Source organism: Piliocolobus tephrosceles, chromosome 6 (assembly GCF_002776525.5).
Source record: "Piliocolobus tephrosceles isolate RC106 chromosome 6, ASM277652v3, whole genome shotgun sequence".
NCBI classification, from domain to species: Eukaryota; Metazoa; Chordata; class Mammalia; order Primates; family Cercopithecidae; genus Piliocolobus; species Piliocolobus tephrosceles.
This window is the reverse complement of record NC_045439.1, coordinates 149,601,773-149,607,384: the sequence shown is the minus strand read 5'-3', so window position 1 is coordinate 149,607,384 and position 5,612 is coordinate 149,601,773. Positions and strand designations below refer to the sequence as shown.

The 5,612-nt window shown below is 45.4% G+C and overlaps 1 long non-coding RNA gene across 1 annotated transcript in view; it reads left to right on the top strand.

Moving 5' to 3' along the window:
• The first annotated feature begins 828 nt into the window (after window positions 1-828).
• Window positions 829-5,612, top strand: part of LOC111554631 — a 21,416-nt gene continuing 16,632 nt past the window's right edge. The window contains exon 1 of the long non-coding RNA XR_002735295.2: window positions 829-1,117. This is a non-coding gene — a long non-coding RNA (uncharacterized LOC111554631). The remainder of the gene's footprint in view (window positions 1,118-5,612) is intronic.

Genomic DNA, 5,612 nt, shown 5'->3' with positions numbered 1-5,612 from the left:
CCTTATCACCCAAATTTCTAACTTGGACAATCTGAGGAGGGTAATGGTTAAATACTGTAAAAGTTCTTTGCACAGTTTTGTTTTGTAGTCAAATTTTGGAACCACCACTGTAGATTACAATTATGCAGTTAGGATTTCTGGAGTTCAGAGTTGTCAAACACGCCTTGTTAGAAGGTTGAAAACCAGAACTAGATCTTGAAGATACGTGATGGAGAGACGAAAGTGGGGAGCATCTCAGATGAAGAATAGAGTAAACACAGGGAATTTGAACTCTACATGGCATCTGTTAGAAGGTAGGGGTGGGGATAAAACATGAAACCTATGAAAGAGAAGCAGCAGGTCCAAAAGGGAGAACCACTAGGGCAGAGCATCATACTGAAATTTGCATTTATATTTGCAGATTCAGCATCATGCTGGGCCATTTTTGCAGCAGTCTCTTGGGAGGTGGGCGGAGTAGCATGCCTGCTGGCCCCTGGTTGTAAAACTAAACAGACTCTACTTAGCTCTGCGGATGTCTCATTTACGATCGTAGTTTCCACTGTCAGTGCCACAAAACAACACCAACTCCAAATGAAAGGAGAGGACACACCAACGGTGTTTGCTAAAGTGATATCTCCCTTTTTGCAGGGAAGTTCTAGATGGGCTGGTTGAGTCAATATACCTGGAAAAGCCAGTTCAATTCAGATTGAGCCCAGCCTTGAGTTCAGTGATGGCCTCCAGGAAATTGGCAGTTCAGCTGATTCACAACTTGGTTTTGTGGTACTGACACCCTCTTTTGTAAGAAGGACTTACCGTGGGGAGAGGAGTCTTACCCAGGAAGACTTCTGAGAAACTATAAAGATTTTAAGAGAAAAATGTGCTCTTTGTCTTTGCTATGTAACTCCGTTTTGAACACAGGACTGCTGCCTCCCTTCCTTCCAGGAACCGGCAGCCTATGTACTGATCTGATGCAGAGCTAATCTTTTCTGAGACATCCTCTCCTCCAGGGTCGAGCCTCCCATAATTTTGCTTCCCTGGGACATAGTCTTCGCTGTGTCAACCGAAAGTCTGAAAATGGCCCATCAAATTTTCCTGTGGGAGGTCTGCCCTACGCTGCATACACTGAGGTCGAGCACAGGTATTTGACAAATTGACTCTCTAGAGAGTAAATCCCATAGCAAATATACTAAAAGCTAAAGCAAATTCTGTGGTGTTTTGGACTCTGACTGCTCCCTGAATCAAAATATTTAGGGTCTAGGAACCTATACTGTTAACAACTATCACTGAAGCTTCTTATGCCCACTGCCCTTCATAACTATCTAAACACAGAGCTTCTAGAGTCATCTTGCCTTAGTGGGAGTTCCATCTTGAGAATTTCTTGCTTAGTGGAGTAGAGTATAGGGGAAATGTTCTTTTTTCTTTTCTAGGCCCTGTAAGTGTATCTGGAGGTCATGCTCTATGAAGAGACTGTTGTTATCAATGAGTTCAATGCATGTATTTGTTAGCACTGACAGATTCAGACAGATATTTTCCACCTCCAATGTTCGGGTATGATTTGCCTTATTTTTATTGTCCTTGTCTCCTCTCACAAAGAAGTGCAACAAAACAGTAGTCTCATAACCTGGAAGCTTTTATTAGAAATGAAGGCAAGAAAATTAGCTGTGTGAGCATTTTTTTCTCCCTCTCTGCATGTGCAGATCTGGTGTGGCTGGGAGCCCTGGGTTGTGTATGTATTCAGGTGACTCATGGGGAAGGATACGCCCCTCTGAGGAGCATCACCTTTCTCAAGAAGTATGACAGAGCTCCCAATTTTAGACTTTCAAGACGTCTACCAGGCCTTCTTTGGAATAAATTGTGTCATTGAGTGGGTGAGTCTGTGTGCATGGAACAGGTTGGACTTCTCCAGAAGTGTCGGTGGCAACTGTTTAGAAATGTGATGGATACTATGAAAAGGAGCAGCATGTCCCATTGCCTCCATGTTAAGTAGTTGAGAATCTTACTCACCTCTTCAATGGGCTGTACCTGTATAGGGCTTAGCATAGACAAGGACCTCAGTGAGGGGAATCAGCGAAGTGCCATAAATGCATTTGTCCCTTCCAGTGCCAAGAAAATGAAGGCTTTGTGTGTTTTGTTCACTGTGGTGTCTACAGTGCCTGTCAAAGAGTAGTCACCCAACAAACACATGCTGGATGAACAAATGGATTGCCTTCTACGGACTGAGTATAGTGCTAGACTAGAGGTATAACTTGACTAAGACATGGGCCTGTCCTTGCAGAGATTTTAGGCTACTAGGTAAGGTAAATAGTTGGGAAAAAACACCACCACAAAATGTAGTAAAAAATGTAGGTAAATGTCTTAAGGAGCTCTAAAGAAGACCCAGAAAGACTTCATGCTTCACCAAAGGAGTGGGAGGTGAGCTTGGATCTTGAAGGTGTGAAGGGGCTGGTTAGTGATGGGAGAGAGGAACATGAGCACAATTTCTACTGCTGAGGAACTTACCGTGTGAAGGGAGGGCCAGTGCAAATCCCTGAGAAGGGATGTTAGAGGGCCTGTGTAGCAGAATGCCACAATGGAGCCATTCCTGCCCCCGTTTTGACTGAGGCACCAACAGGACAATTATCAGCTACTTAAAGGAGTATGAGACAGATCCCACCACCTCCACAGCCTCTGCAGATTTACAGAAGAAAAAGCTTTGAGGACCTCTTTCATGTCTCTCAGCCCCCTCAGCCAGATCAAGGACTTTTCAGGGCAAGGATGCCACAAGTGTTTCCCCATTTCCTGTGGCCGGGGTGAGGGCCCCTCACAAGATATGAGGTGGAGCCATCTTGCTTCTCATCCAATAGGACAGGTCCTGTCTTGAGAGGAGAGGGAGGAGGGGAGAAACTCCATAGAAAAGGGCCAGAGATCCATGCCCAATACCCAGGGATGAGGAAAGAGTTGCAAGAAGCCACCAAAAATAGCAATATATTCACCAGGTCAACGGGTGCTGCAGGACAGATGGGTCTACCAGGTGACTCATGAAGAGCCACAAAAGTGTTCCATGACAGCAGTCAAATCACAGAGACAGTGGAATGGTGGTTGCCAGGAGCTGGAAGAGGGGGAAATAGAGAGTTATGTTTAATGGGTATAGAGTTTCCATTTTACAACATGAAGAGGGTTCAGGAGATGGACGGCAGTGATAGTTGTGCAACATTATAAATGCGTGTAATACCAGTGGACTGTACACTAAACAATGGTTAAGATGGTAAATTTTATGTTATGTGTTTATTTAATTTAATTAATTAATTTATTTGGTTTTTTGAGAAGGAGTCTCACTCTGTTGCCCAACCTGGAGTGCAGTGGCATGATCTCAGCTCACTGTAAACTCTGCCTCCCAGGTTCACGCCATTCTCCTGCCTCAGCCTCCCGAGTAGCTGGGACTACAGTTGCCCGCCACCACACCCGGCTAATTTTTTAGTATTTTTAGTAGAGACGGGGTTTCACTGTGTTAGCCAGGATGGTCTCGATCTCCTGACCTCGTGATCCGCCCACCTTGGCCTCTCAAAGTGCTGGGATTACAGGTGTGAGCCACCGCGCCTGGCCTATGTGTTTCTTAATGTGATAAAAAAATTGGAAAAAAAAAGTGCTTCATGAGAGAAAGAGTTCCCCTTCCCAGTGACAGCAGTGTTAACCATATGCCAGGCCCAGAGAGCACAAAGCCATTCAGTCAGTTACGTGCTGTCCTGTCCACTGACCTCTTCCCACTCTGCTTCTCCTTTAGATCTGGCAGTGAAGGAGTTGGGAAGACTGTGGTGGGGGCAAGGACAGCCCAAGTGCCAAGGCTCCTTCCCCTCTACGGGCTTCCATCCTGAAGCTGGCCTGAAGAGAAATAATTCAAGGCTAAGTCAAGTTCAGCCTCTTGATTATTACATGGAACTGGAAATTATTGTGTCTGAAGCACACACGTCCTGTGGCTTCAAGTGACTCCAGTGCTCTTCTACTACCCAGGAGTGAGCAGAAAAGCACCAACAGCTGGCAGCGCTTTTCTCCAGGGGCAGGGAAGGTTACCCACTGATAAACTATCTAGGGACAATGGGAGACAGAGAGAGCTCTGAGTAAGTCACAAGACATACTTATTCAGCGTGCCTGTTACGTGTGCAAGCGGTGCTTGGCATGCAGCGAGTGCTCAACCAGTATCTCTTGCTGACTAATGTGAACCATGTTATGATGATTTCCACGAAGACACAGAGGTTACAAGAGCACCAAAAGTCAAACCTAGGAGTTGCGGTTTGGTTGCTATGAACTATTCAAGGATTGCTAACTATTTGACCTCACCAAAGTTATGCTTATAGAATGGCATCAGTGACCCCATGGCATAGAAATAGGTATTCAGGGAGCTAGAATACTGTCCCCTTGTGGAAGGCAACTAGAGACCAATTTGTTTTTGTTGTTGTTTTTGTTTGCTTGTTTGTTTTTGTTTGTTTTTTTGTTTGTTAATCTCCATAGAAAACTTACAAACGTAGTTTTAAATCTCTTCACAAGTGAGGGTACAACCCAACCTTAGGATTGGACTGAAGATACTTACTCTTCAATTGAAGATACTTACTTTTCGATTGATAGTATATAAGCGGATAAGACCTTCTCCAAAGTTTCCTCCCAACAGGGAATCTGATGGAAAAGCTCATCCAGTTCACTCTGCCCTTCCTCTACGGTGCTTTCATCTATTCCGCAAAGGCTAGTAAACTCCCTGGCAGGTAGGCTTTCTCAGGTGATTCGGGTTTGATCAATGACAAATACTCACATAAGACTGGGAAGACAGAATGTGATGGGGGTCATGCTCCTGCAGCCAACAGGCATGTGGTGGCATTTGGCTTTCCTGCAGCAGCACTACCAAAGCTTCCAGCATCTATTCATTACTCTCATGGGTGGTGAGAGGCAGAGTGGGGGCCTTTACTTATGTCATTGCAGGTTTGGTGTGATCCAGAGCTGGCAGCAGTAGGGGATTCCCGATCTTGGCAGCCTCCTCCTTGCTGCAGCAGCACTGTGGTTCTGGAGGAGGTCACTCTCTGGTTGCAGACGAGGCAGCAGCTCTCTTGGTGGCCCAGTTCTGCATTGTGCTTCAGGAGTCTTTCCCAACAACTCAGCCTAGGGTCTATTTCTTTCCAAGTGATTTTGTAAACCATTTAATATCCTGAAAATATCACTAACTACTTAGTTAAAAAAGATTCTGTTTGGTTGGGCGTGGTGGCTCACACCTGTAATCTCATCACTTTGGGAGGCCGAGGCAGGTGGATCACTTGAGGCCAAGAGCTCAAGACCAGCCTGGTCAACATGGTGAAACCCCATCTCTACTAAAAATACAAAAATTAGCTGGGCGTGGTGGTGCGTGCCGGTGATCCCAGCTCCCTGGGAAGCTGAGGCAGGAGAATCGCTTGAACCCAAGAGGTGGAGGTTGCAGTGAGCTGAGATCGTACCACTGCATTCCCGCCTGGGCAACAGATCGAGACCCTGTCTTAAAAAGAAAAAGAAAGGAAGAAATAGAGAGAGAGAGAGAGAGAGAGAGAGAGAGAGAGAGAGAGAGAGAAAGAGAAAGAAAAGAAAAGAAAGAAGAAAGAAAGAAAGAAAGAAAGAAAGAAAGAAAGAAAGAAAGAAAG